At 38.0% G+C, this 13,568-nt stretch overlaps 1 protein-coding gene across 1 annotated transcript in view; it reads right to left on the minus strand.

Moving 5' to 3' along the window:
• The window catches only part of LRRC8B (leucine rich repeat containing 8 VRAC subunit B), a 444,213-nt gene extending 430,961 nt beyond the window's left edge, over positions 1-13,252 (minus strand). The window contains exon 1 of the mRNA XM_073896355.1: positions 13,147-13,252. The gene's annotated coding sequence lies outside the window, so the exon portion shown is untranslated. The remainder of the gene's footprint in view (positions 1-13,146) is intronic.
• Between the last annotated feature and the right edge of the window lie 316 nt (positions 13,253-13,568).

Here is a 13,568-nt window from a genome sequence, read left to right on the forward strand (position 1 = left end):
AAAGAAAGAAGAGCTAGCACCTATTCCTCTCAAACTATTCCAGAGAATAGAAATGGAAGGAAAGCTTCCAAATTCATTCTACAAAGCCAGCATTCCCTTGATTCCAAAAACCCCACTAAAAAGAAGAATTACAGGCTAATATCCCTGATGAACATGGATGCAACAAGTCTCAATAAAATACTAGCAAATCAAATCCAACTGTACATGAGGAGAATTATTCACCATGATCAAGTCGGATTTATTCCTGGGCAGTAGGGCTGGTTCAATATTCCCAAATCAATCAAGATGATATAGTACATTAATAAAAGAAAGGATAAAAACCATATGATCCTCTCAATAGATGCAGAAAAAGCATTTGACAAAATACAGCATCCATTCTTGATAAAAACCCTCAACAAAGTAGGAATAGATAGAACACACCACAACATCATAAAAGCCTTATCTGAAAAACCCACAGCTAATATGATCCCTAGGGGAAAAACTGAGAGCCTTTCCCCTATGGTCAGGAACAAGACAAGGATGTCCACTCTCACCATTACTATTTAACATAGTCCTGGAAGTCTTAACCTCAGCAATCAGACAACAAAAAGAAGTAAAAGGCATCTGAATAGGCAAGGAAGAAGTCAAACTTGCACTATTTGTAGACAATATGATACTCTATGTAGAAAACCTGAAAGACTGCATCAAAACATTGCTAGAAGTTATACATGAATTCAGCAAAGTGGCGGGATATAAAATTAATGTGCAGAAATCTGTTGCATTTCTATACACGAATAACAATGAAGTAGAAAAAGAAATCAAGCAATCAACCCCCTTTGCCACTGCACCCAGAACAATAAGATACCCAGGAATAAACCTAACTAAAGAGGTAAACTAGGTATTTACCCAAAGGATACAAAAATACAGATTCAAAGGGATACATACACCCCAATGTTTATGGCAGCATTATCAACAATAGCTAAACTATGGAGAGAGCCCAGATGCCAATCGACTGATGAATGGATAAAGAAGATGTGGTGTATATATATAATGGAATATTACTCAGCCATCAAAAGGAATGAAATCTTGCCATTTGCAATGACATGGATGGAGCTAGAGTGTATTATGCTAAGTGAAATAAGTCAGAGAAAGACAAATACCATGTGATTTCATTCATATGTGGAATTTAAGAAACAAAACAGATGAACATATGGGAGGGAGGGAAAGAGGGAGAGAGAGGGAAACAAACAAAAGACTCTCAGAGAACAAATTGAGGGTTGATGGTTGGAGGTGGGTGGGGGATGGGCTAGATGGGTGATGACTATTAAAGAGGGCACTTTTTGTGATGAGCACTGGGTGTCGTTTGTGATGTCTCACTGAATTCTACTCCCAAAACCAATATTGCACTGTATGTTAACTAAGTAAATTTAAATTAAAAAAAAAATAGCTACAGGATTCAAAAAAAAAAAAAAAAGAAGAAGAAGAAAATAAAGAAAAAGAAACAGAAGCTACAGGATATCATTATGGGTGTCACACTGGGCATACTGGCTGTAGTTGCTTCCCAAGTGCTCAGCATGCCACATGCATGTCTCAGATTGGGCAGTCAGAGTAGGGAACCTGCATGTAATCTCCTAATCACCTGATGAACTTTGCCTAGGATAGGATGCCAGGCAGACCTTCTGAGTCCTGTTTTATTTATGAGGAATTTAAATTGAGAGTCATGTAAGGACATAGGCCTTAATTTATTTACACTTGACTAAAGTAGAGGTCACACAATAGAAGAACTGCTACTAAAGTGGCATTATATTGAGTACTTTGCTTTTAGCTTAACCACTTATCAATATTCCTTGACATTTTCCCCATTTTCACTCACTTGCTATGTGTCTAAAAGTGGTTTCTGTTCATGTTGTAAAAAGTCTAATTTTTGACTGCTTATAGTTGTGTGGTATGGTAGAGTTAAAGTCTCTATGCCTACTTGGGTTACATCCAAGCATTATACATTGACTAAACTATCATTGAACCCTTTAAGTCTTCACAATGTAGAAATCCAGGCCAAAGGTTTTCATGGTTTTAGAGAGGTCAGTATACATACAGTTTTCAAGAGTTTCACAATGCCTCTCATTAGCAGGTATATATAATACTGTGTAGTTAGTTACATATATACACTGTGTTGGCACTATATACACACACACACACACACACACACATATACTGTGTAGTTGCATATACATACTGTGTAATGTCTATATGTATATACACACATACATCATATACATATATATATACATACAGTGTAGTAATCATTCAAGCTGAAGTACATTAGGTGATACATTAGACCATCTTCAAAACTATAATGATTTTTTAAAACAGAAGTGCTTTTCTTTAACCAAAGTGGAAAAATCCATTATATATATATTATATATGTGTATAATATATATATACACATATATATGTATACATATTTCTGTGATTATAAAAATAATTCAGTCATTGAAAAGAAATTCATAATATACATAAAAGTATAAAAATAAAATATAACCTCTAATCCTCTGAAACTAGCAAAACAATGTGTGGAATACACTTTGTTGTAAAACATATTGCTGAGCTAGAAACACTGTTAATTTTGGATTATATATTCTTCTGGGAATACATATTTATTTATATATTATTGATTTATAAGGCTTTTTTCAGGAACAGAATATTATACACACCATGAATTATTCTTAACTGACATTTCCAAATTTATCTACAAACAATAAATTTATTGGAAAGCAGTTTGGAGGATGCACAAGAAATTCAGTTCTTCTATATACAAAGTTCACAAAATATTCAATTGTCCCTGAAATTCTTTTTAGTTCACTGGAATAAATGATAGATGGTATTAATCATAAGAAAAAGCAGCTGGTTTCTCAGCACTAGACCAATTTCAAAGTAGCCCTGCTCTACTGTCACTTTCAGTTTCAGCTATATTAATAGAAAATAAAGTCATAAACTTTGTCTTGAAATTGGAACCACTTTTACATTCACGGAGAAATGAGTAACTCCAGACCTCATCAACTACAAAAAAGTTATCAAACAGAAATTTAAGGAGACAAGAGGAAAGACACACAGAATCAATGAGTTCTTGACTAGTATCTCCCAGATTAGAGTGGAATAGAATTACAAACTCTTTTGACACACTGATCAGTCATTTTAGGATCTGAGACTATTTTCTTTTGGCTTGGGTAAGAATTCTAATTTATATTGTCCAGGGATCCCCCAAGTGTCCCAATTTTATTAGATAACTTTGATAGAGAAGAGGTAGCAGTTTGAAGCATGTTTGTTTTCTTTTGCTTTGTGATCAAGAAAGATAATTAAAGATCTCAAGGGGGCCTTTATATTAATATAAGGACTTCTAAGAGAAAATTTTTTAACTTTTCAATTAAAATATAACATAGAAACTGTAAAATGCTCAGCTAAAAAGTATATAGTCAGTGAAATATCACAAAATGAACATATCTCTGTAATTATTACCCAGATCAAGAAAACAAAGGCCCTTTTTTCCAAGAAAGGTAGCATTCACAGGTTATGGGGATAAGGCTATGAATATATCTTTTGATAGGCCTTTTTTTTTTTTTTAAAGATTTTATTTATTTACTTGACAGAGAGAGACATGGTGAGAGAGGGAACACAAGCAGGGGGAATGGGAGAGGGAGAAGCAGGCCTTCCGCCAAGTGGGGAGCCCGATGTGGGGCTTGATCCCAGGACGCTGGGACCATGACCTGAGCCGAAGGCAGACGCTTAACGACTGAGCCACCCAGGTGCCCCTGATAGGCCATTTTTTAAGCCTATCACACTATTCTAGTCTGAATGAGCACTTACCATATTACAGTAGCTATATTATAAATACTTCTGCTATGATTATTCTGCTTTGTTGGTAGGTGCATGCCCATTGGATATAAAATTAGGAGTGAAATGGACAGGCAACTGGCTACTTACGTTCATCTTTAGTAGATGATTCCAAACACTTTTTCCAAAATGACTTTAAATCATCCTCAAAATTATAATGATTTCTGAAAGGATCTATTTAAAGGCCCCCCCCGCCCCCCGACCCAGCCAAGCTTACAGACAAAACTCACAGGTGTCTGTACTTGGCCCTAACTCTTCGTTTTTCTAGGTCATGGTGCCCTCCATTCTTAGAAAGTAGACCCCAACTACAAAACATATTCTCTAGTCTGACCGCAACCCGCAACCTGGACGAGCCCCAGACAGAGCCCTCAAAAAACCGGTCTCTTCCTTCTCTACCTGGCCAAGAGTCGACCCCCTCCCCACACTCCAGCCATGGGCAAAGCTTCAACCCTCTCACATCTTGCAAAACCCCTTAAAAGGCCCAGCCTGACAGAAACTCAGGGCAGACATCTCTCTTGATGTTGGCCCCTCTCCTCCCTTGGAGAGTGAATAAACTGTCCTGCTTGTTGCTCTACTCTTTGTGCAATTCTTCACCACCCATGTCACTCGCCACCCTAACGTTTTCTAAAACATAAGTAGCTTTTCAGGAGTAGTATTTTTAGGCCATCACAATGTGTGTGTTTCATTAGCCTATTCATAGTAAATATATCTGTTCACAAATGATATATTCCTGCAAAACAGCAGAATAATGTGTGGAATACATTTTGTAATAAATACATATTTCTGATTCAACAGGCTGTGGATGGAGAAGATGTTTGGTTACAGAGGAGAAGAGGAGGAAAAGATAGAAAGAAAAGAGAAGGAAAAAGAAGGAAAGGATGATGATTCTGCCAAACTTCTCTGAAACATGCTGGGCATGTCATCTCAGCAAAAAGTGGCATCACTATAAAAATAACAGCTCTCCTCAGCTACAAGGGGTTGATGCTGCTCTCCTTCAAGTTTGGTCATTGCTCCCACAATGGGAAGGGTTCCTACATTGGAGAAGGATTTTTTCCCAAGTAACTGGTCCAATCAGTGATCTAACTCTGGTGTTGAGGTTCTGGCTGGTGCACCTCAAGTAATATGCGAAAGCCCATCTAACTACCAGACTCCAAGATGTCCCAAGAACTTGAACTCTTCAAAGAGCACTCAGGGGGAAACTTAGATCAGGGAATTCAGAGCCTGTATACTTCCTAATATGAGCCTTTTTTCTTAGATTATGCTGTATCTATCAACTCTGTTGGTTTTGAGGGCCTTGGAGCTATAATAATGACAAAAGGCAAAATGCAAGTCAATTGCTTTTAATAGTGGGTTTTAACCAACACGATGCCACAGTCATAAATTGGAAAATTCCTTAACCTAAAATGAACTATCTTTGAAGAGTTTTGGAAATGTATTATGGGTACATTCAACTTTACAACAATTTACTCACATGCAATATTCACCATCTGGAAGCCAATGTCACAGGCCAAGTTACCTAACTATTGTTTTAATTTCAGTTTGGACCTTAGGACCAAAGATGAATATGCTATTTCCAGTTGGCCTTACTTACAAGGCACCAAATCTGTTCCTAGGGAATGGGGTCAGGGCAAGCTGAGGAAAGACCCAGAGTCCAAGCTGTACCCGCAGGTAGTACCTGTGGTTACCATCAGTGATGTGTCATGAAGTGAATATACAGAGTTAGGGATGAAAGGGGAAAAAAGGTACAGTCAGCTGAACAAGGAACTGGAGTGCCCCTTAGAGAGTGACAGAAAAGATCCTTTTGTCTTTTTCATATTTACAAATAGGTGATACCATCTTTGGAAGGAAGCTATTTTTGTTCTCTAAGTGTCCATTCTACCAATAGGAAATCCTCCTAAATTTTCATCTTAGTGGTCTGCTATTCAGCTCCCATAAGGTTGCTACTGATAAAACACCAGCTGCAGAGAGCAGGAATCCTCATTATTGCTCCCAACATGGCCTCTGTTGTCACTCACTGTTTGGTGGCTTCCTTACCCCCCTGAAAATTTTATGTCTCCACTAGGCCTTCTCTGACATTACCCAGTGAGAAGGAGGAAGGGTGCCTCATGATCATGCAGCAAGAGTGAGAGTCTAAATTCCTAGGGGATATTCTCTGACACCCATTCAGGCAGTGGGTACCAGTACCTCTTCACAGCCAGGGGAAGGCAGAAGTCTAAGCCTCTCCTTGTATGGGAGGCTGGAGGTTAGTCCAGATTTTACTGTGCTGTTGGGCTGGAATAAAGCACTTTGTCTAGAATTTTCTTTGTCTTGTCAGGTTGCCTCTTTCCTAGGCCTCTGACTAAAGAAAATGTGCTTTGATGAGGTTTTTGTTTGGAAGCTCCCCAACAAATTGATATTTCTGGGCTGTCAGCTTTTCCAGCACCAAAACTGCTACACATCTAATTTGCCTTCTCTTCCCTTCCAGAATTTTCTAAGGTTCGTGATGCATAAAATAGGGCGGAAGTGGTACTTAATGGGGGGGAGGGGAGAACAGGGAAAGCATCTCTACTTTATCTTTCTGGAAACAGAAGTCTTCTCTTCAACACTGAGTATTTCTAATTTAAGGTAAAATAGAGGGGAAGAAAAAAGGAAAAGGGGCAGGAAAAAAGAAATCATCTCTTGACCCCATATTTCAATCACCACACAATCTTTTGCTCCTTTTCAAAGCTATATTTTTATAAGTTGCATCCTTTTGTTTTTGAAAATTATAAAATATGATATATACATAAGAATGCTAGAATATAAAATATAAAATACATAATATAAATATAATTTTAAAACAAATATCTAAATTATAGAAATTGAACATTCCTAAAAGCCTAAAGGTGTATTACTAAAACCCTCACAACCCTACTAGGAGCCAACCAATATCACCAGTTTCACAATTCCTTTCTAGGATTTTATCATGGACATCTGAGCCCTAAATAATATAGTTCGGCCTGCTTTCAAACTGTAAATGGAATTACATTGTATGTATTATTTTGTGTCTTGCTTCATTTGTTCAATAGATATTTGTAAAATTCATCTAGTCCGTTGTGTGTATTGTAAACTATAAATATTGAGCTGTATGAGGATAACAATTTATTCATTCTATCATTGATAAGTATTTGGATTTCCAGGTTTACCTTTTATGAAATGTTTTTAAGGATTTGTTGAACATAGGTATAAAACTCCCTTGTGTAATAAAGTCAGAAGTGGAATTCCTAGGTCATAGAGCATTTGTATCTAGTCTTTCTGGATCAGGTTTAACATCATTTCAGTCTCTCACAATCTACCTACTTATCAGCAGAATATGACCGTACTCCACATCAGACATCAGAATTTTTAACTTCTCTCAACATGGTGACTGTGTGCTCATATCTCATTGAGATGTTAATATGCATTTTCCTCACACAAATCAGATAGAACATCTTTCCATATGCTTGTTCCTAGTTCTTTGTCCTTTTTTGTGAAAGGGCTGTTGATGTCTTTATACTGGGTAGTCTGTCTTTTCCTTGATTTTTATGATTTCTTCATTTATTTTGGACATGAGTTTTTGTTGGCTTGATGATTTGAAAATGTCATTTCCCATTCTATGACTTGCTTTGTTAACTCTTCTTATGGTGTTTTTCATGAAAAGAATTTTTTAATGTTAATGTCATCTAACAACATTTTATTTTATGGGTAGTGGGACCTGTGTGTGTGTGTTCTGTATGAATTCTTTTTCTTGTACTAAAATATTTATCATTTTCCCTTCCACATTTAGGTCCATAATCCACTGAGAATTTTTTTCCTCATGTGGTAGGAAGTACAAGTGTAAAGTATTTTTCTGGAGGATCACTCATTTTCTCATCAATTTCCCCACCTTATGAAGGGTTACTCTGTCATCTCTTACTATTCGTTTTAAAGATTTTATTTTTAAGTTTACCCAACATGGGGCTTGAACTTACAACCCTGAGATCAAGAGTTACATGCTCTATGGACTGAGCCAGCCAGGCACTCCCAGGGTTACCTCTGCCATAAGTTAAATGTCAATATATGAGTATACCTATTTGGGGGCTCTCTCTTTTGGTCTATTTACTCACCCAGGTGCAAATATTACAACATATTACTTATTAAAATTTTAATAAGTTTTTATTTCTGTTCTAATCAATCCTTCTAAAATGTACTTCAAAAGTACATTTGACTTTACTTGATCATTTGTGTTTCTATATACATTTTAGAATCATCTTATACCCCAAACAATGGTTTATATTTTCACTGGGATTACACTGAATCCATTAAAAAAATATTTCTATCAGCTTTACTTTGAAATCAACATTTATATTCATTTTGAAATTTTTTAACTGGATACAGAATTTTAGGTTGCCATTAGTTTTTACTCAGTACTTAAGAGATGTTTTTCCACTTTCTCTAATTTCTACAGCCTCCAGAAAGAAATCCCTCACATTCTTCTATTTGTTTCTCTATATGTCATGTTCATGTTTCTCCAGCAGCCTTCAAGATTTTTTCTTTATATTTAGATTTCATTACTCTGCCTATAGTGTACCTAGTTGTGTTTTTCTTTGTGTTTATCCTGTTTGGGCTTCCCTGAACTTCTGGATCTGTGGGTTATTGTCTTTCAGTAATTCTGGAAAGTTATCAGTCATGATCTCTTTCCTTTCTATTTCTTCTTTTGATATTCCAATTACATGTACAATAGCACATGATTACTGAAATTGTGCTTTTCATTTTTAGCATTTTCCTCTACCAGTAGTTTCCATTTCTCTATTGAATATAAACATGTACTTGTGTGTGCTATTCAATTCCCCCATTAGATCCCTTTACCCAATAATCATAGTGTTTTAAAGGCCCTGTCTGATTGTTCCAACCCTTGGGCTATCTCTGTTTCTGGTGCTTGTTTTATCTCTTCACAATTGATAGGTTTACTTTATTTTTCTGTGTATCTCACTTTTTTAATTGAATGCTGGGCAGTGTTTAAAAAATAGTTGAGACTGAGATAATATTTATACCTGGAAATGGGACCGCTTTTAGGTTACAATATTTGTGGCAAGCATTGATTCAATGCAGTTGTTGCTCAGTTGGCTCTGGGTTTTGCTTTTTCTATAGCTGTTTCAGTGTACCAGAAGCCTCAAATTTCTCCAGTGCAATTCTGCTACTACATTGTTCTTTATGTAAGGCCTGAAATGCCAGAAGGTTTGTCTTGGTATTGCTGTTTCTCTCCCAGTTTTAGCAGCCCTGACATATCTATGTCACATGGGTCTTTTCTTTAGGCTCTTGTTCCTACCCCAGTAATAGGCTGCTGTTACTTGTAACCCAGTTCAAGGTTCCTGGTAAAGGCATGCGTTATCTATGTTCTCCAGGTATTGCTGTGCAACCACAAACTATGGAATGCTCCGGTGGCCCGTCCAGCCTAGGGAGCTCCCTCATGTCTCATGCCCCCCACCAAACTTGCCTGATGGAGGCCACTTTTATGGTCTTTCACCAAACCTTGTGTAGCAAGATATTACAAAATGAGACTCTTTGTGTCTGAGTTTTTTCATTAACCCCCAAGGTTGAGTACAGTAGGTGCCAAAAAACCCACAATTTCTAAAACAAGATACTAGACCATCTTTTCTGGAGTTCAACTAATAGAATATGAAAACACTTCATTTCAATTAAATTAAGCCTCATTAACCTCTATCAGTTTAGGAAACCATTTTGACAATTCTTATTTTACCAATAATACACTCCTGTGACTCAGACTTATTGAATATATTTTTAAAAGATATTCTTCCTTGCAACAATTACAACCCATGGAATCTGGAAGAAAGTTCAAATTTATTTTTGCTTTCATTACCACATAATTTTTAAAAATCTTGTTTATATTCCAGAAAAACTAAATAGTTTTAGATGCTTTTATTTTCCTAGAGTGACATCTTTATAACCTCATAAAAAAATGAAAAACAAAAATATAAGTGGGGGTACATTTCTTGGATTCAGTTAGGAGAGAAAAGACTGTCCTTATTCATGTGCCCACCCTCCTCCTACCTCAATGTCTGTGTCCCAGAAATTATAGGGCCATTATACATAGTCCAGCTTGGGTTCAACACTCCAAATGGCCAAGTTTAATGTCAGGACCCATAAAAATCTGTCTCTGATATCACTGCATATATTTTTAGAGTTATAACAGATATTTCACTTCTAAATATTATATCACTGTATTTTGCAAGATGAGTTCATACAATCCCGCTAGAGATTATATTTTTCTAGGTACACTTCCAGCTTGGTGTGGTCATGTGATTAAATTCTATATATAATATGAACAGAAGTATATGTATGTCACTTGTGGATCTGGGCCAGAGAACTTTGAACCTATACTCCATGAATCTCTTTTCTTTCCTACTGTCTGGATCACAGATGTGGCAGCAGTCAAGTTTTGATCTTGCAGATGAATACAATGACTTAGTGGGTATAAAACAACAAGATGCAAGAAACCTGCATCCCTGAATGATCCTGTGGAGGAAAGTTTCCATTCAAGCCAAGAGCAGAAGGACTATATAGCATGCCTTCTAAGCTGTACCAAGAGTCTCCTGAATAAGCTTTCTCCAGTATCCCCTCTCTATTGCTACCTCTTCTCCTGCCATCAAAGTGATGGACCTCAAGCACAGTTCTGAACATGCCTAATAATCTTCAAAGACTACCTGCCCCCAGAATAAAGTCTGTGACTGAGATTGCAATTGATCTTTCAACCTCATCCTCAAAGAGTACATTGGCTACAGTTGACTCTGGCTGATTCCTAGCATTTACTCACTACCATTGCATATTTGCTCATTCCCTTCCTTTGCTTTAAAATACAATAAATCTTAACTCTTTGATGAAATCAGAGTCATCCTTCAAGATCCAGCAGAAATGATACCCTCTCATGAAGCCATCTATAATTTTTTCAAGTATAATTAATTCTTGCTTTTAAGGACACTCAAGTATTTCATTTGTAACATTATATTAACACTGATCACTTCTCATTTTATTTACAGTATCTGCCCCTTCAAGGTATAGTTTCACCAAGATTGAGAACTTTGCCTTGGTCATTTTTAAATATCCATTAACAATGGGTCCCACCTTGGGTTACATGCATTAGTAAAATGTGCCCTCAAGTGTTGCAGGTAAAAAACAAAACAAAACAACAAAAAAAACCCACCTCATTGCCCAATCTGAATACTCCCAAGGAAAAACAACTGAAAAAAAAAAAACAATAATCTAATTTCACCATGATATCACATAAGAAGAGTACATTTTAACATTTAATATTAGGAAGGACAGTATACAAGCTCACTTTAAGGTCAACTTTCCAATGAAAATGCGATTAATAGCATTACATAATATATCAAAGGAAAAAGATTTTAAAGCTTCAATATGAAATTCTACTTACACAGTGGGTTACACTATTATGACACAGGTTTGTCATATTAGGAACTTAAAAAAGGTATGGAAGTGAATCTCTAATATCTAAACACTAATACTTAGTTTCTACTTCATTATTGTGAATCAATTTCACAAATTGATGAAAGTTGGGTATATATATACACACATATATGTACATATATACACACACACACATCAATATATTGATGAAGCTGGGTAAGATTCTTAATATCTTCTCAATTCACGCAGAACATTCTGGACATAGGAAATCAGCTGATGAACCAGAGACCACATTTTTCTAGCAAAATAGCTCCTACCATATTCATCCAGAAGACAACAAGATGTCATAAAAAAAAAACTAATTTAATTTCAATTCTTGTTCTATTGCTCAGTATAAGGGAATAAAATTTTAAGATGCATTAAAATGGTTCATCTGTCTGCCTCAACTTTGTATGCCGGAATTATTGCTCATACTGAAACTCAAATATGATAGGAAGTGCCCTAACAGAAGTAAAAATTGTAAACTAAGGTAAAATGTCTGTAGGGGCACCTGGGTGGCTCAGTCGGTTAAGCAGCTGCCTTCCGCTGAGGTCATAATCCCAGGGTCCTGGGATCCAACCCCGAATCAGCTCCCTGCTCAGCGGGAAGCCTGCTTCTCCCTCTGCCTGCCACTTCCCCTGCTTGTGCTCTCTCTCTAATAAATAAAATATTTTTAAAAAGATAAAATGCCTGTAGCATTTGTCAGCTTTAAAAAATGGTGCTTATGGGGTGCCTGGGTGGCTCAGTCGTTAGGCGTCTGCCGCCTGCCGGGCTTGTGATCTCAGGGTCCTGGGACCGAGCTCGGCCATGTTCCCTGCTCCGCAGGAAGCCTGCTTCTCCCCCTCCCACTCCCCCTGCTTGTGTTCCCTCTCTCACTATCTCTCTCTCCGTCAAATAAATAAAATCTTTTTAAAAAATAAAAATAAAAAATGGTGCTTATGATTCATTTGCTCATTTTAAACACTTTTGAGTTTTTATTATTTTATTTAAAGCAGAACCTCAAATTATATAAGCTGCACGATATCAAAACCCATAGAATAAGCAGAGTAAAAATCGAGAAAAATATGCAACAAAATCATAGTGATTATCTCTGGACTATTATACTAGTCTCTTTTTTTATGTAGTGTTCACTGATTCATTAGTTGGGTATAACACCCAGTGCTCATCAGATCACGTGCCCTCCTTAATGCCCATCACCCAGTTACCCCATCCCTCACCCCCTCCCTTCTGCATCCCTCAATTTATTTCCTTTTTTAAAAAAAAGCTGTTTTGGTTTTTTTTTTTAGAGATTTTATTTATTTGAGAGAGGGGGAAGGGGGATAAAGGCAGAGGGAAAAGCAAGCTCCCCGCTGAGCAGGGAGCCTGATGCGGGGCTCCAGCCCAGGACCCTGGGATCATGGCCCATCTGCCCAAGGCAGATGCTTAACCAACTGAGCCACCCAGGCGTCCCTATAATATTAGTCTTATACATATAATATGTAACTTATAATACTATAATGCTTATATAAGTATTTTTAATGTGAAAAAGAATATTCATGCTAACTACAAGAGTACCTTTTATAAAAATGAGAAAGGAAAGACAAAAGAAGAAATGAGCAAGTAAATATTACAAAAAACCCACACAAACCCATTCAAACAAACAAAACCCGAAGCTATCCCCTGACAAGGCACCCCGAGAGACAGGCAGCCGCCGGCCACCAGGCTCCCGCATCCCCGCCCGCGGCTCTGTTTCTCGACTGAGGCCACGGAGCCGACTGCGCATGCGGCGCCGGCCGGGCTTCGGTGCCCAGACACCGAGGCGCCAAGAACCGTTAGTACCTGCGGCGCGCCTCGTCTCACACGCCCCGCTCTCCCGCCTCGGCGAAACAGGCGAAAACCCCCGCAGTTAGAGCTGCAAACGCTGTGCGTGTACTTTCGATTCCGGTCCTCCGCACCCCCCACCCACGGCTGCATGGCTGTAATATCCGGCAGCTCTCCCGCTTCCAAAGGGAACAGGCGGTTTCCTGAGAAGCCAGATGTCGGCGGAGCACGCGAGTGGCGAGCGAGGGCGGCTGAGAACTTGTCCCCTGACTGCAGTGCCCGCGCCATGTCAAGTTCGCTCCTAAACTTGGTTTTGCGTGCACGTTTCAATTAACAAACTAGCAAGAACAGCACAGGCCCAAGCGCAGGCTCCGCACTGCCCGCGGGAAGGTGGCGGGAGGCCGGCGCGGGGAGCTTAGCTCCGGCCGCTCAGCGTGTCC

Source organism: Callorhinus ursinus, unplaced genomic scaffold, assembly GCF_003265705.2.
Source record: "Callorhinus ursinus isolate GAN/ISIS: 27379988/994484 unplaced genomic scaffold, GSC_fseal_2.0 scaffold9, whole genome shotgun sequence".
In the NCBI taxonomy this organism is placed as follows: Eukaryota; Metazoa; Chordata; class Mammalia; order Carnivora; family Otariidae; genus Callorhinus; species Callorhinus ursinus.